Source organism: Ambystoma mexicanum, chromosome 2q (assembly GCF_040938575.1).
Source record: "Ambystoma mexicanum isolate Mex_15411 chromosome 2q, UKY_AmexF1_1, whole genome shotgun sequence".
Lineage (NCBI taxonomy): Eukaryota > Metazoa > Chordata > Amphibia > Caudata > Ambystomatidae > Ambystoma > Ambystoma mexicanum.
The window spans coordinates 596,284,977-596,310,056 of NC_090924.1; the positions used below are offsets into that span (position 1 = coordinate 596,284,977).

Genomic DNA, 25,080 nt, shown 5'->3' on the forward strand with positions numbered 1-25,080 from the left:
TCACTTCAAGGCAATAACCATGTTGTCTTCCAAGGAAACTAAGGCACTTTGATGCAAAGTTCATTGCCTAGTTGCCCAGAATCACTTACTTTGGTGAGGTGGAGAAGCTGGGATTTTAAAGAAGCTTTTTTGATTCTGCAGACTGCAATTCAGGCAGACTACTATGGTGGTGCAGTACCACATGTAGCCCTTCTCCGTTTCCATGGTGGCCACTGCTGCAGAGGGGAAGGTCCAGAACAGCGAGTGTTCCAGGATTGGTAAGGGACAATTCAGCTACAAGCAAGTGAGGCTGGAGTTGGAATGGGCAGGGTAGTGGGTGGAGGGTGTGGAAGGGGCATCAAGGACTTACCTGCCTGGCAAGGAAGATAATAAATGATTTGTTATTTATATAGCACTTTCACCAAAGCACTATGCATTGAACATGTGTGTGAAATTATCAACCAACCGAAGCTGGTACTCATTTATGCACCTCAGAAAAATTAAAGGCTGAATTGGTCTGGCCAGGAATCTAACCTACAACTGCTGATCAGACACAGATCTCACCATCAAGCACCTACCCTTCTGAGCTATTTTAGCAGCTGCAAGTGACCTCTGCTTCTGAGGCGGCTTGGAACATGGGAAATGCCACGAGGCATAGCCCGTCTTCTGAAATTCCTGATAGGCTGGGAGGTCCACTAACCCCCTGCCAATCAGGAAGCCTGGAAGGCGCCTAGTAAATTTTAGTAAGCCCTCACAACTTGCGGCTAATGTTATGACCTGATGCTACCTGCAGCACCTTACTGCAGTCCTAGACTTTACCCTTACTTTTAGTTAACTTCAGTCCACTTTATTTACTTGCAGTGACCGAACAGTACAAACTCCAAGAATGCAACGGTGAAGAATTGAAAGCTCAGTACTAGGGAATCCAGTTGCAGATGATATGGGGCACTACGGAAAAATTAGCCAGAAGGCAAACCCAAAATACAGCTGGCAGCGTCAGTGGCCAGATAAACAAAGGCAAGCATGTTTCGAAGGAGAGTGTCTCTTCCTCGTAAGGGAGTTTCACTCTACCGTACTTGAGAGTTTCTGTTCACATAGTTTACCATGAGTCATTGGTCCTCATTATGAGTTTGGTGGTGCAATGAATCTTTGGTGGTAATTTTATCACCAACACTTTATTGATGATAAGGAATTTACTGCCAACCTTGACGCATCCCTGAACTTTGAGGTTTAAGGAGAAGTGAAGGATTTATGATCTGTATATACCTAGAGGCAAATCTTCCACTTTTTTTTTGCAAAATTCGGAAGGATTTACTGTGTTGGAATTACCACTCATGGTAAATCTGACAAATTCCGCATTGAGCCCTATGGACGCCAAAAAAGGGAAATTAGACCACAGTTACCCAGTCCATAATCCCACTGTAAATTTGCAGGACTGCGTGGCAGTGATTGTAAATATGTGTGATGGTAATTCCATTAGAATTACCACAAACGTGCGATGAGGCCTTGTGTCACCATTCTTTCATACAAATTCAGCATGCACGGTCCCTCCCTGCACCTATGAAATCAATCAAAATATCATGTTCACGGGTACATGCCATTTCAATACATATTTAATTCCTTCATGGAAAGGTTTATGGAGAATCGACTGATAACCGTGGATGGTTAATGTCCATCCACATCCTCGAGCGGCCTCTCCATGCATCTGCAGGCCAGCCTGTGTTAGAGCTCCCATAGAGTAATCCGCAAGGCTGAGCTGCTAGGCAGGAGCTGGTGACCTAGGAGGCTGGTGACCCCCCTACTGGCCAGACTGGAAGTGCTCAAGACTGTTCAAGGTCCTGGGCAGTGTACATGGGGCTGCCGGGCTGAAGATTAACAATAGCCCACTCCTGGTCGTATTAGGGGTAGCACAGACCAGGCTGCCCAGCAGTGCCCAAGTCGACGGGGCGGACGGCTTTTAAAAGTCCTCCCTGGCCATGTACGTCAGGCGCAGCCTGGGAGGTGAATAGCGGGAAGTCTGTTACCGCCCGGTAAAGAAAGTCCCAGGCTGGCTCACCAGCCACCCCGGGTGAAGAGGAGGATGGAGGAAAATCCTGGGTTGCTCCACTGAGCAGCCTGGTTGAAGGAAACCCCAGGCTGCCTCAGGGAGCAGCCTATGTGAAGGCCAGTGGCCCACCCCCTGAGTCTCATGACTCATTGCAGAGGGGACAGCCAAGAAGCCCGAACGGCCATGCACACGCAGTGGTGACAGCGGCTATATGCCTGTTGTCCTGGGGATGCTGCCTGAAGGCAAAATGGTGCCCGGGAGTGGCAGTGATTTTGGCAGTGATGATTTTGGCTGCTGCCCCATGGCAGAGGGGTTGCTGCCCGGAGTTAATATGGTGGCGGCAGTCCCCAAAGATTTTGACGGACCCCCACTCTGGCAAAGGTCCACCTAGAAGACAGAAAAAATGCGGGCTGCGCGGTGAGTGCAGGTGGCCCCATGTGGTGGACAGGGCCATCCCGAAGAAAGAAATGTGGCCAATTCCCCATCCACCATGAAGGGACAGGTACCGAGCCAGCCTTGCAACTAGAGTGCCAGAGCCACCAGAGACAGACCCATGGAAGGTACTGTAAAAGGGGGGACTGTTTCCAGCAGTCAACCCATTGTGACGTAGAGTTTTATGTTGTATATATGTTGTATGTAAATATATATTTGTATGTGTAGCTATAAGTATGTATTTAAATATTAAATGGTACATAGACTCTTAAGTAGGGAGCGATGTAGCGTATGGGGAAGCATTAGGTTGCATGTTATGTAGAGTTGAACTTACGTAGGGGAAGGATTTTAAGTATATGTGAGGAGATTAAATAGATAAAATGGAGTAGGGGGAGCTACCCAGGCGTAAGGCCGTGGGATAGTGATGGACACTGACAGAGGCCATCTTCTAGGCCTCACAGTCCAAGTGGGTGGCACATGAGTTTAGGTAAGGGCTGATGCAGCAGGTCCCCATGTAGTTGGCACTCACGCCAGAAGAATCATAGGAAATAGAAAAGGTACTATAAGGATACGTTTTTTTTATGAATAAAGAGGGGTCCCTTTTGGGATCCCTATACAATTCCCTCTAGTGTGTGTTCATTGGTAATCTAAGAACTCAGGGTGTACCTAGACCACGAATGAGTGGTCTCTCATTTGGTTTAGTACTGGAAAGGTAAGACTACAGGGGTATTCCATGTTTTGAAATGGGGTGGGATGGGAGTAGAGTGGGGTTATGGGGACTACTAAACCAAATGAGAGAGCACTCATTCCTGTTCTACATCAGGAACATTCCCGACAGGAGCCACCACCCCCACCCACCAGTCCACCTGGATAGGTAGGGGCGCTGCACCTGTCAAATAGAATTGCTGGTAACCGGAGATGGGCTACACCCTGAGTTCCTAGATTACCAATGAACACACAAACACACCAGAGTGCATTTCACACGTATTCTTACAGCATTAAAGTCATCTGTCGAAGTCCCTCACCAGTCTGCTGCCCATCTGTGAGAACGGAGATGGCTATGCGTGCCTGCATTGCTCATTTTGAAAGATTATGTTTCTGATCATTTATGAATGGGCTCTAATTTTTAAGGAATTTTCTTTTGAAAGTCTACACTTTGGTCGTCCACTTTTTGGTCAACCTGAATTCAACCAATTTTTCAATATGTTTTTAAAAATTGGTTAAATTCAGGTGGTTTTACCCCGATCACCAGCGCAGCTCATCTGATGGTGGGTGGACCCCCACTCTGGCGAGGGGCCTCCGAGAAAGACAAACAGAATGCAGGCTGCCTGGTGAGTGCGGCCAGCCCCATGTGGTTGACAGGGCCATCCCGAAAAAAGAGGAGGGACAGGTCCCCACCACGAGGGGACAGGTCCACAGCCAGCCCTGCAACTAGCCCTTCAGAGTGTCACCAGAGACAGACCCAGGGAAGGTACTGGAAAGGGGGTGACTGATTGCAGCAGCCACCCCATTGTGACATAGTGTTTTATGTTGTATATCTGTTGTATGTAAATGTATATATGTATGTGTATTGATATGCATGTATTTAATTAATAAATGATATCACCATGGCGCCTTATCCAGCTCATCTGTAAGAGTGAGTGTAATCTTACTATTAACAATGCTGTACCTCGTCTGTAAAGGTTAGTATGATATCTCAAAGATATACATCTCACTATCGACTGGAGGAGCTCATCTGTAAGAATGTGGGTGATGTTACCCGGAACACCAGCGCAGCTCATCTGTAAGAATGTGGGTGATGTTACCCTGACTACCAGTGCAGCTCATGAGTAAAAATACAGGTGGTGTTACCCGGAACACCAGCGCAGCTCATCAGTAAAAATACAGGTGTTCTTACCCTGATGACCATCTCAGCTCATCTATAGGAACATGGGTGGTGTTACCCTGACCACCAGCACAGCTCATCTGTAAGAATGTGGGTGATGTTACCCGGAACACCAGCGCAGCTCATCTGTAAGAATGTGGGTGATGTTACCCTGACTACCAGTGCAGCTCATCATAAAAATACAGGTGGCCTTACCCTGATCACCAGCTCAGCTCATCTATAGGAATTTGGGTGGTTTTACCCTGACCACCAGCGCAGCTCATATGTAAGAATACGGGTTATATTCCGCTGATCAGCAGAGCAGCTCATCTGTAAGAGTGAGTGTAATCTTACTATTAACATTGCTGTACCTCGTCTGTTAAAGTTAGTATGATATCTCAAAGATATACATCTCACTATCAACTGGAGGAGCTCACCTGTAAGAATGTGGGTGATGTTACCCGGAACACCAGCGCAGCTCATCTGTAAGAATGTGGGTGATGTTACCCTGACTACCAGTGCAGCTCATCAGTAAAAATACAGGTGGTTTTACCCTGATCACCAGCTCAGCTAATCTATAGGAATATGGGTGGTGTTACCCTGACCACCAGCGCAGCTCATCTGTAAGAATACGGATGATATTCCGCAGATCACCAGCGCAGCTCATCGGTAAGAATAAGGATGATGTTACCCTGACCCCCAGCGCAGCTCATCTGTAAGAATACAGGTAGTGCTACCCTGATCACAAGCGCAGCTCATCGGTAAGAATACAGGTAGTGCTATCCTGATCACCAGGGCAGCTCATCGGTAAGAATACAGGTAGTGCTACCCTGATCACCAGCGCAGCTCATCGGTAGGAATACAGGTAGTGCTACCCTGATCACCAGAGCAGCTCATCGGTAAGAATACAGGTAGTGCTACCCTGATCACCAGCGCAGCTCATCGGTAAGAATACAGGTAGTGCTACCTGTGGGATGTATTTACCCATGCATCCGGGCCCTACCTCAAAACTGTGCAGTACTGGCATTGAAAACATCATAATGGCCAGAGCTCCCCAGAAAATGCACAGGAAAATCCCATTTCGCCTATATTGTGAGTTCAGAGAGGCAATGCTGATTGCCAAATGCAACCTAGAATTGTGGGGAATTCATTTCTTAAATCCCAAAAATGGGTGCAGTACCAGTACTCACCACTATCCAAAAGCCGGCGTTTTAAAACCACTCTGTTTCCCTGAAGGCAAGTCAAAATGCCTATTTTCAAACATTGCAATATGTGCAAAATATTTACTGAACACCAGCAGACATTTGGCAGAATGGAGTTTTGTGTGCCTACAAAATCTGGGAAATGAAGATCATAAGACAAGGTTTATAACAAGACTGGCTGAGCTGTGGATTGCAGCAGTTTAAGTTGCACTGGATTTAAAGACACTAAAATCGAAAATGTTTAGATTAAATGAGTGACCTATGTTTGGTATCACATGCCTTTGTAACTGTTGAAATGTCATAGTTTTGCACTTAGAATCAGCATCCTAGCTGCATGTGTAAAATTGCAAGTTAAGTTAAAAAGCAACAAAAAACCTGCCAGTTAGCTGAAGGTCTGGCTTAAGGAACTTGATTTTGCTTGGCAGCTACCCCCATCAGGCGTGAAACTTGAGTCACCACTGTGTTCCCAGGCCAACCTTCCTTTTGCTGCCCACACTAAGGATATGCCATCTATATGATAATTGAATTACCTGTGCTCTGCAGGAGAGTGAACAAAGCCCTCTTCACTCAGGCAAAGGTTTTATTACGCAGTCGTAAAATGTAGCTTCCTCTTGGCAGGAGCTGGGAGGGGCACTGCCTGTGAGAGCAAGCTGGCTTGGCAGAACTGGATTAACCAGTATTTCTACCTTGTGCTGAGAGAAAACCACACCCCTTTGTAGCCAGAATATTGTTTAGAAAAAGATTAATAACTCATGGTGCGGACATGTGAAAATTTTATAAATGATACCATAATTCTTGTGATTTTTCTGCCCACAGTTTAAGAGGTTTTTAGAACCGGTGGTATGTACAGGGGGTGTCAGCGGAAAAGTGGATATTACTCTAAATGTGTGCATGTTAAAAATCTGAAACTTCATCAGTTAATGTCCCTACTCCCTGCGCACATGTATGTAAAGTTGGGTCCATGTCAGAAATTGAAAAATCAGTTAAAAAGTCCATTATGTGCCATCTCTGAATGCAAGCTCCTAGAAAGAGCAGATTTGGACAGAGACATGGCTAAATTCAGCCACACCATGTATATGTAATTTCAAGCAACTGTGTAACTGTGAAATATGTCTTTTATTATCAAATATAGAATGTGTGCAATCTGACAAGGGAGTGCCCTCTTGGCAAGCCATAAAATGACATCACTCTGACTCACAGTTCATTCCCCAATCAAGGGGAGGAATGAAAGCTGGACCAATGACAAGTGAGAGGGGCAAGTCTAGTGATGCAACACACACACCCACTCTCAAAAACACATAAAAGCAGAGAGTCAGGACAGATAGGGACCTTCAATTCCATTTGCTGCAACGCACTCTGCCGGACCATACAACATCCAGAGATCCATACTTTACCTCCATCAAACCTCCAGAGAGCCAAACTAGAGACTTCAATCTATCCAGAACTAGAGACCCAGACCAGAGAACCAGAGAGAGCTGACCCAGATCACTGTGAAGTGCAGAGACCAGAGGCGAATTTAAAACCTGACCAGATCCATGGCGAGGCCCATTTCACTCAAGAATATAGTGTGAGTACCTAGAAAACTGTGCAGAACCAATCTCCTAGTTAAAATAATATAATTCAATCTATTTAATCTAAGTAGAACTGCCTCCTAACTGTCACCTGTCATTTGTAAAGCTGCACTTGTCTTTTTGAACTTTAAAATTTCAAATCTGAAAAACGACCTTCACAAAATCGCTCATATCTCCGCAACCGTTTATCCAGCTCATCTGTAAGAGTGAGTGTAATCTTACTATTAACAATGCTGTACCTCGTCTGTAAAGGTTAGTATGATATCTCAAAGATATACATCTCACTATCGACTGGAGGAGCTCATCTGTAAGAATGTGGGTGATGTTACCCGGAACACCAGCGCAGCTCATCTGTAAGAATGTGGGTGATGTTACCCTGACTACCAGTGCAGCTCATGAGTAAAAATACAGGTGGTGTTACCCGGAACACCAGCGCAGCTCATCAGTAAAAATACAGGTGTTCTTACCCTGATGACCATCTCAGCTCATCTATAGGAACATGGGTGGTGTTACCCTGACCACCAGCACAGCTCATCTGTAAGAATGTGGGTGATGTTACCCGGAACACCAGCGCAGCTCATCTGTAAGAATGTGGGTGATGTTACCCTGACTACCAGTGCAGCTCATCATAAAAATACAGGTGGCCTTACCCTGATCACCAGCTCAGCTCATCTATAGGAATTTGGGTGGTTTTACCCTGACCACCAGCGCAGCTCATATGTAAGAATACGGGTTATATTCCGCTGATCAGCAGAGCAGCTCATCTGTAAGAGTGAGTGTAATCTTACTATTAACATTGCTGTACCTCGTCTGTTAAAGTTAGTATGATATCTCAAAGATATACATCTCACTATCAACTGGAGGAGCTCACCTGTAAGAATGTGGGTGATGTTACCCGGAACACCAGCGCAGCTCATCTGTAAGAATGTGGGTGATGTTACCCTGACTACCAGTGCAGCTCATCAGTAAAAATACAGGTGGTTTTACCCTGATCACCAGCTCAGCTAATCTATAGGAATATGGGTGGTGTTACCCTGACCACCAGCGCAGCTCATCTGTAAGAATACGGATGATATTCCGCAGATCACCAGCGCAGCTCATCGGTAAGAATAAGGATGATGTTACCCTGACCCCCAGCGCAGCTCATCTGTAAGAATACAGGTAGTGCTACCCTGATCACAAGCGCAGCTCATCGGTAAGAATACAGGTAGTGCTATCCTGATCACCAGGGCAGCTCATCGGTAAGAATACAGGTAGTGCTACCCTGATCACCAGCGCAGCTCATCGGTAGGAATACAGGTAGTGCTACCCTGATCACCAGAGCAGCTCATCGGTAAGAATACAGGTAGTGCTACCCTGATCACCAGCGCAGCTCATCGGTAAGAATACAGGTAGTGCTACCTGTGGGATGTATTTACCCATGCATCCGGGCCCTACCTCAAAACTGTGCAGTACTGGCATTGAAAACATCATAATGGCCAGAGCTCCCCAGAAAATGCACAGGAAAATCCCATTTCGCCTATATTGTGAGTTCAGAGAGGCAATGCTGATTGCCAAATGCAACCTAGAATTGTGGGGAATTCATTTCTTAAATCCCAAAAATGGGTGCAGTACCAGTACTCACCACTATCCAAAAGCCGGCGTTTTAAAACCACTCTGTTTCCCTGAAGGCAAGTCAAAATGCCTATTTTCAAACATTGCAATATGTGCAAAATATTTACTGAACACCAGCAGACATTTGGCAGAATGGAGTTTTGTGTGCCTACAAAATCTGGGAAATGAAGATCATAAGACAAGGTTTATAACAAGACTGGCTGAGCTGTGGATTGCAGCAGTTTAAGTTGCACTGGATTTAAAGACACTAAAATCGAAAATGTTTAGATTAAATGAGTGACCTATGTTTGGTATCACATGCCTTTGTAACTGTTGAAATGTCATAGTTTTGCACTTAGAATCAGCATCCTAGCTGCATGTGTAAAATTGCAAGTTAAGTTAAAAAGCAACAAAAAACCTGCCAGTTAGCTGAAGGTCTGGCTTAAGGAACTTGATTTTGCTTGGCAGCTACCCCCATCAGGAGTGAAACTTGAGTCACCACTGTGTTCCCAGGCCAACCTTCCTTTTGCTGCCCACACTAAGGATATGCCATCTATCTGATAATTGAATTACCTGTGCTCTGCAGGAGAGTGAACGAAGCCCTCTTCACTCAGGCAAAGGTTTTATTACGCAGTCGTAAAATGTAGCTTCCTCTTGGCAGGAGCTGGGAGGGGCACTGCCTGTGAGAGCAAGCTGGCTTGGCAGAACTGGATTAACCAGTATTTCTACCTTGTGCTGAGAGAAAACCACACCCCTTTGTAGCCAGAATATTGTTTAGAAAAAGATTAATAACTCATGGTGCGGACATGTGAAAATTTTATAAATGATACCATAATTCTTGTGATTTTTCTGCCCACAGTTTAAGAGGTTTTTAGAACCGGTGGTATGTACAGGGGGGTGTCAGCGGAAAAGTGGATATTACTCTAAATGTGTGCATGTTAAAAATCTGAAACTTCATCAGTTAATGTCCCTACTCCCTGCGCACATGTATGTAAAGTTGGGTCCATGTCAGAAATTGAAAAATCAGTTAAAAAGTCCATTATGTGCCATCTCTGAATGCAAGCTCCTAGAAAGAGCAGATTTGGACAGAGACATGGCTAAATTCAGCCACACCATGTATATGTAATTTCAAGCAACTGTGTAACTGTGAAATATGTCTTTTATTATCAAATATAGAATGTGTGCAATCTGACAAGGGAGTGCCCTCTTGGCAAGCCATAAAATGACATCACTCTGACTCACAGTTCATTCCCCAATCAAGGGGAGGAATGAAAGCTGGACCAATGACAAGTGAGAGGGGCAAGTCTAGTGATGCAACACACACACCCACTCTCAAAAACACATAAAAGCAGAGAGTCAGGACAGATAGGGACCTTCAATTCCATTTGCTGCAACGCACTCTGCCGGACCATACAACATCCAGAGATCCATACTTTACCTCCATCAAACCTCCAGAGAGCCAAACTAGAGACTTCAATCTATCCAGAACTAGAGACCCAGACCAGAGAACCAGAGAGAGCTGACCCAGATCACTGTGAAGTGCAGAGACCAGAGGCGAATTTAAAACCTGACCAGATCCATGGCGAGGCCCATTTCACTCAAGAATATAGTGTGAGTACCTAGAAAACTGTGCAGAACCAATCTCCTAGTTAAAATAATATAATTCAATCTATTTAATCTAAGTAGAACTGCCTCCTAACTGTCACCTGTCATTTGTAAAGCTGCACTTGTCTTTTTGAACTTTAAAATTTCAAATCTGAAAAACGACCTTCACAAAATCGCTCATATCTCCGCAACCGTTTGTGCTAGAGACTTGCAGTAACTTTCATTTTGAAGCTGAGATCCTAGGCTTTCCTAGGACCCCAAAACGATAGAGATAGTCCTTGCGGTTCCTCTGTAATAGCGCTCGGCGCATCCACGAATTTTGCCGCGATTTGCAAATTTCTTCACGTGTAAAAAGACAGCAGTTTTGCTTTTCCTTGCCAGAAATTCGTTTAACCTGCTAATCATTCCTGCATCATTGCTAGTGTGAGCCTGGACTAATATTAACCAGATACCACTCACCCTGAACCTCTGAAAGGGAATTAAAAGTATTTTAGCATATTTTCTAATTCATTGCCAGCACATATCAAAGCAATTTGGGCCTGTGTTTTCAAAACTCCTATCTGTTTTCTGTTGTCTAAGCTTGCTGGGTTGAACTGAATTACATTGATTGCATTTCTGAGAACTGTGTGTTTCCTCCCATTTCCTTGCATTGCATAACGAGGGGGGGGAGTGAATAGCCAGAGAAAAGTGATTACATTGTTTGGTTGAAATCATATTGAGTATTTTCTGTACTGCATTCATTGAATATTGCATCCACCTGAGCTTACATAAAGCATCCTCTACCACATTATACTTTTGTTCCTATTTACCAGTGTGCTACCTTATCCATTTCATGTCAACTCATTAGTGATTATAAGAAGTGTGCTAGTGCCAGATTCTCCGTTGTTGATCTTTATCATATCAGATTAAGTGTGCTATTCAATTATTAATTTATTATAAAGCGTGATATATATATCGATTTTAAATTATCAAATAAACCTTTTAAACTTGCAAAACAGAACTACTTCTTGGCTCAGTGGGGTCAGGGGGATTCCAAGAGAGGGGTGTTATACAGGGGTAGTCATCCAGAACGCATGAACTGGACCTAAAGATATATCAATAAGGGTTTTCATTCAGTATTCTAGACTAGGCGTTAACTTAGCTGTAGTGCTGAATTGAATCCTCTTACAAATTGGGGGCTCGAGCCGAGACGTTGGGTTAGATTTACCACTTGTGCAGCTTAATACAGTGTGCTAACTGACGGGATACATACATCCGGTCGGATCACCACGCTGCATTACGCTGTGAAGCATTCCTCAAAAGGGACACTCCAAGAAAAGTTCTGTTCTGCAAAAATAAAATACAAACTTCTGTAAGTCAGGACAGAGACCAATCTCTAGAATGACGACCTTAGTAGACATGAAAATGGCCAGAGAGCACCTCTTGCATAAGCTATTTGTGAGAGGTGAATGGACCGAACAGGGCCAGGATGCGTGGTTGCAGGCAATCACACAACAGGTCACTGAAACAGGGTCAGATATATATAGAGATCAGGGTCCATTACATGTGACCCTGAGCGAACTATATATGGCTCCTAAAGCCAAAGAGGAACACAATAAGATTGCCAGGATAGCAGCATACCTGTACCTATATATGGGAGACATGCAGGATAGATGTGCTGAAAGCCAAAATCTGGCAAATAGGCAACAGATGGTGTTAGAGAAGGCCCAATCTGACCTGGTCTCTTCTGAGCAGAGGCTGCAGAGGAGCCAGGAGTCAGAAGATGATAGTAGGCAGCACATCATTAAAATAAAGAAGGATATGGATGTGCTGCAACAGGAAAAGGTAGAACAGGATACTAGATTTCTGGCCCTGCAGAAGGAGCACCAAGACAGTTTGGACTCCTTACTGCAGAGCCAGAAAAAGCTGGAGCAACAATTAGACTTTAACAGGGCATGCACGGAGCAGGTAGCCACCCTGCAAAGTCATCTAGATAGAGTGAAGGTAGAGAGCAACAAGCTGATCTTGAAAGACCTGGATACCCAGGCAGAGTTTGATGAAGAACGCCAGAAAGCTGGTGCCTTTCAAAGGCAGAGGGACGACCTGGCGGCACAAATGCAGGCTCTTAGTCAGGAAAGAGACGCCTTAGGCCAGGAAGTCTGCCATTTAAAAAGGAAAATGGAAGAAAATCACCTGGCCCACCAGGGACTGGGTGACCTCCAAAAAGAACACCAGAACTTGTTAGAGCACACCAGGAGGGTGGAGGATGCTCTAGCAAGAAAGGAGCAGGCCAATAGGGACACAGCTCAGGAGGTAACCCTCCTGCAGCAAAGACTGGCCCAGTTCTCCAGGACCAACCAGGAAGCACAGAGGGAAAATGAGGCTCTCTGCCAGCACAATGAGAGGCTCCAGCAACAGGTAGCGATGCAGGAGAAACTGATAGAGTCGAGTAAGGCCTTAACAGAGGAACTGAAAGCACAAATGCAGGCTCTTGCATTACAACAGGGAGCAGGGGCGGATAGAGATGAGGTCCGCTGGGAAAGAGAGACTCCTGACCATAACCGCAGGAGCCCTAACACCAGGGGCCTTCATCTCCCCCAGTCCCTGGACTCTACCACCCCCATGTCCCCTGGCGCACATGAGCACAGGGCTGCAGGGATGGCAGATTACTATCCAGCTAAGAGTATGGGGCTCATAGGCCAGTACCACTCAGGAATGGAGGGGTGGGCATCCGGGTATGGGCACCCAAGTACAGTACAGTTCAATGGGGAACCCCAGGAGAGTAGGCCCATTAAGGGCATCCTGAAAACCTCTGCCCAGTTAGGTCAGTGGAGGGGGTACCCATCAAATCCTGGCAGCAAGGAGGAATCTGAAGACTCCTCTGAACTGCGCAGGACACAGGAGACCAGGTCCCCACATTCTGCCAGCCATTCCCAGGCTCGCAGAATCCGGGAAAACCTGGAAGAGCAGACAGGAACCTCTGGGAGCAGTGCCTCTGAGTCCGAGGATGATTGGACCAGGGTTACCCGGACCAAAAGGGCCAATAAGACAAAAAGGGCCTTGCTTAAGGACCCTTTAAAGCAGATTAAGGCGATCAGGAGCGTCATCACGCCTTACCATAAGAACGCTAAGTATTCTGTTTGGGAGCACTTAGAGTTGTTTGAACAAATGATGGAGACTTTCCATTTGAAGGACAGCCAAAGCTGTATTCAATATGTAAAGTGGACCTTCTCCCCGGAATACTCCAGTTTCTTTGCGGGGCTGGAGGACCAAAATCATTTAAGATGGTCCACCTATAAGGCGCCCATCTTGAAACATTTTTCTGTTCACAGAAATCCTCAAGAGGCTCGCAAGGCAGCCTACAATTTGCAATGTGGGGAGGATCAGGCCCCACAAGAATTTGTGCAGGAGTTAAAGCGTGCTTTTGCACAGACCACAAGAAGGGTGCGCACGGATAGCAGGGAATTTATTAATACGTTTTTCCATGCCTTGCCCAAATATATCATGACCCAGCTCGTGAGGGATTTTCACGAGAAAAGATCTTTAGACTGGGTCATTGAACAGGCTACCCGGATCTATGAGGTGCAGAAACCGGTAGATAGCAAAAGTACTGCCCAGAAAAACCCCAAAGCCAACACCACCCCTGCTGCTGCCAAGGTGGCAGAGGTAAAGGTCACCCCCGTTTTAGATTTGGAGATGGGGGGGCCTAAAAACCTACCTGCACCTAAGAATGCTAGGCCCAGAAGGTCCTCGGGCCAGTCACAGACAGGGAGCCAAGGAGGCAGCCCCACAAATGGGGTCCCTCGCTCTCCTGATTATGTAAGTCCCCGTTACAAGGGAAATCGACCCATCCTGGGTTATGTGTGGACTCCTCCAGCCCAAGGGGGGGGATCCAGCCAAGCACCCAACCCAGGGAACTTCCCTCCAAACTTCCCACAGGAGGGCAGAAATTTACCAAACCCTGGGCAGAACTTTTTCCCCAGATATCCACCCGACTTTCAGCCCCAAAACCATCCATCCTTCTTTCCCCAATTCCCTGAGCCCAGACCACTGAATCCGGGAGAGGGGAGGCCAAGGGTGGAGGGGTACCCAAATCTTCCCAACCCGGGGTATTACCAGAGGAGGGACAGCTACCCTTCCCCGGATCAGCCCAGGGGAGAAAACAGGGCCCCGTATCAGCCTGAGCGGGTTTCCCAGTTAGAGCGCCAGGTTCAAAACATGGCGCGGGATCTGGGTCACATACTGAGGGCTCAGCAGAACCCTCAGATGGGCGTGCCGGCGCAGAACGCACCCAACTCTGGACCTGGTGCTCCAGAACAATGACGGGGACAGCACCCCGATAACTCACCGGTTCCCAGGGAGGAGGCACAAAGGGAAGGGGGGTGTAAAGCCTTGGAGGAAGCTTCCTTCCTCACTTGTAAACAGCCCCTGGAAACCCAGGAACCGGAAACAAAATCTCTTGCCCCGGAAAGTCTGCCTCCTAAGGAGCAGAGGGGGGGTAGGAGAAACAAAAGACCCAAACAGACTCAGTTTGAGGAGGAGGTACAGGTCTTCCAATTTGAGGGAGAGGGATCCTCAGAGGATCCTGGGAAAAGGATCTTCTCCTTCAGAGAGGGGGGAACTCCTCCCAAAGAAAAATGGGTCCCTAGGGATGCAAATCCAGACTGGGGAGATGTGGAGACTGAGCTACCGCCGCCCACTATCTCATCCCAGAACCAACAGCAAGAAAATCCCCTGGTTCAAACCCATCCTGGTGACTGCCTCCAAAAAGGGGGGGGCGGCCCAGAACCGGAACCACGGGAACCCACAATGGCTCTGATCTCCAGTTGCCAACTTTTTCTTTCAGATTCCCAAGACTCTCCACAGAATTCTGCCCAAATCTCTTCGCTATCGATGTCCAAAACCAGAAAGTTAGCCCACCAGTTGTCCAAAAATGTGCATTATCTGTGCCCCCTTGAGGAGAAGGAGGGAAGATATTATGCCCCGGTACAAGTACAGGGGCAGGGTACAATCTCGGCACTGGTGGACACTGGATCTCAAGCTACCCTTCTGTCCAGAAGGGCCTTTGACGAACTGAATGCAGGAAGGGGAGAGAATTACCAAATTCCTCTCACCTCTCTTCCGGGACAACTACATAACTTTGACGGGAAGGAAATTCCCGTTGAGGGGACTGCAGACTTGGACATTAAAATTGGGCGACATAAGTTGAAACACCCGGTCATAGTTGTGACCCTGGAGGGCACCCGTTGTTTACTAGGGAATGACCTCCTGAGAAGGTTGTCACCCCTAATAGATTGCGTAAACAAGGTCCTCTGGACCCAGACTAGCCGACCGATAAAATTAAAACAGAGTGTCAACCATGTTAGTTTAAACGGCACCTGCCACATGGTTGAACAAAAATCTGACCAAGTAGAATTTCACTTCCAGAATAGCCAAATTCCAGACGTGACAGTAATAGCAGTAGGACAAGAGACTGGTGGTGGAGGGTCCTCTCTATTTCTGAAAATCAACCTTCCTTCCAGTCTAAAGTGGTACTCCACGCTGGAAGGAAACACTCTGAAATTCTATACCAATCCACAATCTGAAACTCCCACTCCTATAGTCCAGAAAGATGTGAAATCAGCTCAGAGCCTGGCTGATATTCAGCAAATTGGAGAGCAGTTGTTCATCCCTGTTCAGTTAAATGATGGGAAGGACTCTGTTCTCGCTCGAGTGTGTGTGAACAACGGTAAGAGCTTCATCAGCGAAGCCATGTTTCGCCAACTTCCAAAAGATCCAGCCATTCCCACCTTCAAACTGATAGACAAATGGGAAATGGACCTGGAAGCACCCAATTCAAAACATCTCCTGCCAAGCAGGTGTATGCTCAAAATCTCCATTGGCAACAAGAGCATAGTCCATAATTGTTGGGTCGTGCGAGACGTCACTGCCGCCTTTTACTTAGGCAGTGACATTCTCTATCGCTTTGCCATTAGTTTGGACCTAATAAACTTCAAAGCTTGGTCCCGATTAGCGGATAATCCCATGGGCTTTGATGATCCAGAAAAAGCATTTAGGTCAGCTCAATTGCTACCTTATGCAGTTGAAATTCAGGTTAAAGAGGAAGTCACCATCCCAGAAAGGACCCGACAATTCTCCCTGGAAGTGAAAGTTAAAAGGGGACAAGAGTTGAAAAACCCTGATGCTTACATACATCTAAATGCTTCTTTCCAACAGCAAGGGTTGGGGGTAAACCCAACTCCATTAGTCAACATAGAACATGACACCATTCTAATAGAGGTGGATAACAGCGACTTAAAGAGTATTACTCTAGCCGCAGGCACCATTATTGGAATGGCGGTTGATGACCGACATTTCTCCATTGATCTTGTAAATGAACTGTTAGGACCAATCCCCAAGGACTGTGTTGACAGTGACAGTGAGGACAATACAACACCAGACAGGATTTTACCCGGCATGGGGGGAACTTCCTGGTGTACACTTCCTGCCCCTATGGTAAGGAAGATGTGACGTGTGACTTCAGGAGGGATGAGGTGATTTTCCAGGTTCATGAAGGCTGCCTTTCCCACCTGAAGCCTCCGGTCCAAATCAGCACTCTGACCAGGGACTTCTCCACCCAGCTGGAGGAGGCCGCTGAAATAGCCAAACCAGAAGTCTTTCCAGGCTTCAGGCAGATGGTGGAAGAGAGAGTCAACCTAGCTGATGCCTGTGTGACTCTGGAACAAAAGCAAAAGTTGAAACAAGTTTTCTTGGATTTCCAAGATCTCTTTGCGGTAGACTCATATGACTGTGGTCGCACTGACATCCACACAACAACAATCCCCACGGACCCTGGCATGACTCCAGTGTTTGTGAAGCAATATCGTTTGCCTCTCGCATCAATGGAGTCCCTTACTGAAATAATTAAGAACCTTGAGTCCCGGGGAATAATCCGTCCAGTCCACAGCACCTTCAATAATCCGGTGCTGGGAATATTGAAGCCAAACGGCCAGTGGAGACTCTGCGCCGACCTCAGGGAGCTCAACAAACGGGTCCATACTTCCCGATGGCCACTGCCCTACATTGACCAAGGGCTGGCCCAGATCCAGGGGTCACAGGTATTCACTGCAATAGACCTGACCAATGGGTACTGGACCGTGCCTGTCAGTAGGGAGGACCAATACAAACTGGCTTTTACCTTTGGGGGCCAGCAGTACACATGGACCCGGACTCCCTTCGGATACCTCAACTCCGGCAATGAATTCAACATTTTTCTACACAAGGCCATGCCCGACTTGGGTGCAAGGGGTAACCTGGCTTATGTAGATGATGTCCTCATCAAAAGTTCATCTGTGGAGGAACACATAGCGGAGATCCGTTATGTTCTGACACAGTTGAGGGCCGCCGGAGCAAAACTTTCCTTTCAGAAAGCACAGTGGTGTAGAACCCGTGTTAATTTCTTGGGGCATGAGATTACTCCTCAGGGCCTCTGTCCCCAGGAAAAGAAAGTGGAAGCACTTCAGAAACTGAAAGACCCCACAACTCTGCGGGAACTAAGGAGCCTCCTTGGACTGACTAATTACAGCAGAAAGTTCATTGAGGGCTACGCAGAGATCACCAGACCCCTGATTCATCTCCTAAAGGGGGGGGTCAAGTGGGAATGGGGTCCAGAACAAGCCGAGGCAGTAAGACAACTCAAAAGAAGCCTCTCACAAGCGCCCTGCCTAGCTTACCCTGTCAGAAACAAGGAGTTCTTCCTGGAGACAGGGTTCTCTAATACGTGCTTGACGGCAGTATTATATCAAAAGCATGACAAGGTCAATAAAGTAATCTCCTATGCGAGCAAAACTTTATCCTCTGTGGAGGAAAAATTCAACGATTGTGAGAAGGCACTCCTGGCAACGGTGTGGGCATTGAAGAATTACCGCCCGTTTATCCAGGGGGAACACATTATAGTGGAGACTCCACACCAGCCTCTGCAATATCTCCAAAGTGACAGAATCCGGGCCGGAAATGTGAGTAATTCCCGAATTACTTCCTGGATTCTGTCAATGCAAGGCTTTCCTGTGGAGGTCAGATATGGCCAAAACAAGAAGAGTCCCCTCGCGCAAGGTCTGGCTGACTTGCATGATTGTGCCAGAGAAAACTGTCTCGAGGACGAAAGTCTAAAAATAAAGGACAACATGGAGGCATACCTTAATTCCCCACACAAAGTCTTTGAAGAAGACAAGTGTGAGGGAATGCCCACTGTCTATGTGGATGGATGCTCTTACCATGTTGACAACAACGGGGAGAAAGAACTGGTGGCCGGCGTAGGGAATGCATGGGTGAATGAGTCCCCAGAACCCTCCGCTGGATACAAAATTGGTCCCCGAAGTAGTCAGGTGGCAGAATTGATGGCTGTGCATCAGGCCATCCTCACTGCTGTCCAGCATCAACTCCACGAACTGGTCATAATCACAGATTCGGATTATGTACGGAACGGGTTCGTGGAGCACCTGGTTAATTGGAAAACCAGAGGCATGTTATGTGCTAACAACAAACCCTTGAAACATGGGAAGTTGATCCAAAACATTGATGATCTGGTCACATCGAATGGGATGACCATCTATTGGAAAAAGATCAAGGGTCATTCCAAAGTAGAGGGACCAGACAAAACTGGAAATGACTTAGCTGATCAGCTGGCCAAAACCGGGGCCATCCAAGGGGATCTAATTGAGATTGAGTCCCTGTTGGGGGAAATCCAGGTCACTGCCATCACTAGGTCCCAGACAAATGCTCACAACGACCTTTCAATTGCACAATGGAGTAAGGAGACCCCTGATGCTGATTTGATTACTGCTCAGAAGGGGGATCCAATAATTGGTAAATTTTACCAGCACCTTGAGGACCCTGAGAACTTTCCCCTGACGGATACCGATTACATTGGGAAAGAGGACCTAAGAGTGTTGATGAAATGTCCAAAAATGTTCCGGATCCAAGACGGTTTGTTGGTAAGGAAATCCAAAGCTGGCCACGATCAGTGGGTGGTTCCTACCTCATTCCGAAGCCTGATGTTAAGTCACGCCCATGATGCGGCCACCGCCGGTCATAGGGGGTTTCACACAACATTGGAAATCTTAAGAGAGGTTGCATACTGGCCACACATGGGGCAGGACCTCGACCAATACTTGAAGGGGTGTCTTGTTTGTGCACAGTTTCAGCCATCATCCCTCACGCACCGTGCGCCTCTCCAAAAGAGGGGGATGACACTGCCATGGTCAGATTTACAAATCGACTTTGTAGGCCCTGTGATTCGCTCGGCTAGGGGGAATAAGTACATGTTGACTGTGACATGCTTGTTTACCAAGTGGGTGGAATGTCTCCCAGCCCCAAACTGCAAGGCAGAAACGGCAGCTGCCTTGATGATTAACCACATCTTTTCCCGTTTTGGTCTACCTCAAAGGATTGAGTCAGACAGAGGTAGCCACTTCACCAGTGAAGTAATGACAAAGATGTGGGAGATACTGGGGGTCAAGAGAAAGCTGCATATTGCTTATAGACCAGCTTCTTCTGGGGCAGTAGAGAGATATAACCGGACAATTGTGAGCATATTAAAGAAGTTTGTGGCAGATTCTGGGCCAAGTTGGGATATCCGATTACCTCTGGTCCTAATGGCTATCAGATCTACCCCTTCATCTGCAACCAAAATGTCACCATTTGAGTTGATGACTGGGCGCAAGATGGTGCTTCCGCAGCATTTGCTCTACAGGACCCAAGAGCAGACACTGATAAATGCCTCCACTACTCATGAGTATGTGGAGAATTTAAGGAAACACCTCCAACATGCTTTTGCTTACGCTCAGCGGAATCTAGAAAGATCGGCTGATAGCATGAAGACCCACTATGACCTGAAGACTTCCAGGAAGGAATATCAGGTGGGGGACCGGGTCTATCTATACAACTTCCAAAGGAACCAGGCCAAGCAGCGCAAATTTTTGCCTACATGGAAAGGACCCTTTGAGATCATCGACAAGATCTCACCTGTGGCCTACGAAATCCACATCCCCAAAGGTGGTTCGGCAGAGGGGGAAGACAAGTGGGTCCACATAAACCAGTTGAAATGTTGCCATCCCAGGCACACTCTGCAACAACTGGAGGAATCCTCTGGAATCCTAGCGGGTACTGTCTCAGACTAATTCAGTTCCAATCATAAAACATACCACATCTAGTCTCTAAAATATTGTGATTTGCATGAAACTGTCTCTTAGTTATACTGTTTTTTTTTCAAAATAAGAATGTAATGTTTCGTTATGATGAAATGCATATGCTGCCCCACTATCTCAACAGTGGTGGAAAAACGTCTATGAGTAGGTATTGCCGCTCTTCCTTTGTCGTCCTAGGAGAAAGAAGACCTTGAGAATGACCAAGAAGGACGATCCGGAGACCGGGAACGAAGATCCAATGGGCCCAGTGGACCGCCCAATATTCCCATCAGGACCGGCGAGGAGAACCGATCGATCCGACCGGATGGAGGAAAATATGCTGAACTGTGCCATTCATCGGAAGAAGATGAGAACTACATCCCAGATCTTGCGGGTCCCATTAGTGAAGGATCAGATGGCCACCGCAAGAAGGGGGGCTTGTGGGATGTATTTACCCATGCATCCGGGCCCTACCTCAAAACTGTGCAGTACTGGCATTGAAAACATCATAATGGCCAGAGCTCCCCAGAAAATGCACAGGGAAATCCCATTTCGCCTATATTGTGAGTTCAGAGAGGCAATGCTGATTGCCAAATGCAACCTAGAATTGTGGGGAATTCATTTCTTAAATCCCAAAAATGGGTGCAGTACCAGTACTCACCACTATCCAAAAGCCGGCGTTTTAAAACCACTCTGTTTCCCTGAAGGCAAGTCAAAATGCCTATTTTCAAACATTGCAATATGTGCAAAATATTTACTGAACACCAGCAGACATTTGGCAGAATGGAGTTTTGTGTGCCTACAAAATCTGGGAAATGAAGATCATAAGACAAGGTTTATAACAAGACTGGCTGAGCTGTGGATTGCAGCAGTTTAAGTTGCACTGGATTTAAAGACACTAAAATCGAAAATGTTTAGATTAAATGAGTGACCTATGTTTGGTATCACATGCCTTTGTAACTGTTGAAATGTCATAGTTTTGCACTTAGAATCAGCATCCTAGCTGCATGTGTAAAATTGCAAGTTAAGTTAAAAAGCAACAAAAAACCTGCCAGTTAGCTGAAGGTCTGGCTTAAGGAACTTGATTTTGCTTGGCAGCTACCCCCATCAGGAGTGAAACTTGAGTCACCACTGTGTTCCCAGGCCAACCTTCCTTTTGCTGCCCACACTAAGGATATGCCATCTATCTGATAATTGAATTACCTGTGCTCTGCAGGAGAGTGAACAAAGCCCTCTTCACTCAGGCAAAGGTTTTATTACGCAGTCGTAAAATGTAGCTTCCTCTTGGCAGGAGCTGGGAGGGGCACTGCCTGTGAGAGCAAGCTGGCTTGGCAGAACTGGATTAACCAGTATTTCTACCTTGTGCTGAGAGAAAACCACACCCCTTTGTAGCCAGAATATTGTTTAGAAAAAGATTAATAACTCATGGTGCGGACATGTGAAAATTTTATAAATGATACCATAATTCTTGTGATGTTTCTGCCCACAGTTTAAGAGGTTTTTAGAACCGGTGGTATGTACAGGGGGGTGTCAGCGGAAAAGTGGATATTACTCTAAATGTGTGCATGTTAAAAATCTGAAACTTCATCAGTTAATGTCCCTACTCCCTGCGCACATGTATGTAAAGTTGGGTCCATGTCAGAAATTGAAAAATCAGTTAAAAAGTCCATTATGTGCCATCTCTGAATGCAAGCTCCTAGAAAGAGCAGATTTGGACAGAGACATGGCTAAATTCAGCCACACCATGTATATGTAATTTCAAGCAACTGTGTAACTGTGAAATATGTCTTTTATTATCAAATATAGAATGTGTGCAATCTGACAAGGGAGTGCCCTCTTGGCAAGCCATAAAATGACATCACTCTGACTCACAGTTCATTCCCCAATCAAGGGGAGGAATGAAAGCTGGACCAATGACAAGTGAGAGGGGCAAGTCTAGTGATGCAACACACACACCCACTCTCAAAAACACATAAAAGCAGAGAGTCAGGACAGATAGGGACCTTCAATTCCATTTGCTGCAACGCACTCTGCCGGACCATACAACATCCAGAGATCCATACTTTACCTCCATCAAACCTCCAGAGAGCCAAACTAGAGACTTCAATCTATCCAGAACTAGAGACCCAGACCAGAGAACCAGAGAGAGCTGACCCAGATCACTGTGAAGTGCAGAGACCAGAGGCGAATTTAAAACCTGACCAGATCCATGGCGAGGCCCATTTCACTCAAGAATATAGTGTGAGTACCTAGAAAACTGTGCAGAACCAATCTCCTAGTTAAAATAATATAATTCAATCTATTTAATCTAAGTAGAACTGCCTCCTAACTGTCACCTGTCATTTGTAAAGCTGCACTTGTCTTTTTGAACTTTAAAATTTCAAATCTGAAAAACGACCTTCACAAAATCGCTCATATCTCCGCAACCGTTTGTGCTAGAGACTTGCAGTAACTTTCATTTTGAAGCTGAGATCCTAGGCTTTCCTATGACCCCAAAACGATAGAGATAGTCCTTGCGGTTCCTCTGTAATAGCGCTCGGCGCATCCGCGAATTTTGCCGCGATTTGCAAATTTCTTCACGTGTAAAAAGACAGCAGTTTTGCTTTTCCTTGCCAGAAATTCGTTTAACCTGCTAATCATTCCTGCATCATTGCTAGTGTGAGCCTGGACTAATATTAACCAGATACCACTCACCCTGAACCTCTGAAAGGGAATTAAAAGTATTTTAGCATATTTTCTAATTCATTGCCAGCACATATCAAAGCAATTTGGGCCTGTGTTTTCAAAACTCCTATCTGTTTTCTGTTGTCTAAGCTTGCTGGGTTGAACTGAATTACATTGATTGCATTTCTGAGAACGGTGTGTTTCCTCCCATTTCCTTGCATTGCATAAAGAGGGGGGGGAGTGAATAGCCAGAGAAAAGTGATTACATTGTTTGGTTGAAATCATATTGAGTATTTTCTGTACTGCATTCATTGAATATTGCATCCACCTGAGCTTACATAAAGCATCCTCTACCACATTATACTTTTGTTCCTATTTACCAGTGTGCTACCTTATCCATTTCATGTCAACTCATTAGTGATTATAAGAAGTGTGCTAGTGCCAGATTCTCCGTTGTTGATCTTTATCATATCAGATTAAGTGTGCTATTCAATTATTAATTTATTATAAAGCGTGATATATATATCTATTTTAAATTATCAAATAAACCTTTTAAACTTGCAAAACAGAACTACTTCTTGGCTCAGTGGGGTCAGGGGGATTCCAAGAGAGGGGTGTTATACAGGGGTAGTCATCCAGAACGCATGAACTTGACCTAAAGATATATCAATAAGGGTTTTCATTCAGTATTCTAGACTAGGCGTTAACTTAGCTGTAGTGCTGAATTGAATCCTCTTACATACCCTGATCACCAGCGCAGCTCATCGGTAAGAATACAGGTAGTGCTACCCTGATCACCAGCGCAGCTCATCGGTAAGAATACAGGTAGTGCTACCCTCATCACCAGCGCAGCTCATCGGTAAGAATACAGGTAGTGCTACCCTGATCACCAGAGCAGCTCTTCTGTAAGAATTCATGTGATGTTACATTACCCTTCACACAGCTCACAAGTTACACTTAGATCCAGTGCTGCATACTGTAAGGCAGTCAGTGAGATTTGACCCTACCCACTGGTGCAGCTCATCCACCAGACTGGGCGTGATATCACCCTGCCAGCTGGTTCATGTCATCTGCAGAAGACAATGTAATATTACCATTGACTGTAAGAGGGCGATATAACCATGACAACCTGTGTGCTGCAACCGGAATGAGTGAGTGTGATATTACCATGGTCGATGTTGACAGTGATATCAACTTACCGACTGCTCCGGCTCACATGCAAGCGGACTGTGATATCAACATGCTCACCTGAAGCACATCTGCAAGAGTGGGAGGGATATTACCCAGACTACTGTTGCGAACCATCTGGAGGAAAGTGTGTGAAATTACCCCGACTCTACTGGTGTATTTGATATGCGACATTAAGGTTTTCATGTACAATTACCCTAAATAGTGCAGTGAATTACCATTACTGCGTACAGTTACAGAAATGCAGTTTGCCCATATCAGCAGAGCTCTTATTGCCAAACTTATAATTAGGCTCAAAGTTGAGATACACTGAAATCAGTACTAAACAAAGACAGGGATTTTGTGTCGCATTAACTGAGCTGACATGTTCCTTTCTTGGCCAGGAACTTTGGGCACACCGTAAAACTCTACCGTGAAATCCTCGGGACCCCTTTGGCACAAGGTAGATTAAAGAAAAGCTTGGAAAAACTGAAGGATGTGATTTGATCCTTTCCTGCTCCCAGAAGCCAGTTAGAAGTTAACGTCTGTGCGCACTATGTGAAATGCATTCCTTTTATCTGCTCACAAAACATACTGCCCTGAATTTCGGTTCCGAAAAGCTCTTAAAAATTGGAACGTTCTCGTCCTCATTGTACTTCCTGTTATGATATTAGAGCCCGGGGTGGGTGTCTAGGGAGTGCAGCCAATCAGGTTCCCCGGATTGGGGGCTGAAATCTGTCATCTTCGCTCAGGCCTATAACTCGGGCTGCCAGGCCGCCCCCCCCTCCCACCCCCAAGTTCCAGCCCTTGGGTG

General features: G+C 46.1%; 1 protein-coding gene across 6 annotated transcripts in view; it reads right to left on the bottom strand.

Annotated features, from left to right (window-relative positions):
- Positions 1 to 25,080, bottom strand: part of LOC138569611 (sodium channel protein type 5 subunit alpha-like) — a 1,199,462-nt gene that overhangs the window by 160,609 nt on the left and 1,013,773 nt on the right. The window lies entirely within an intron of this gene.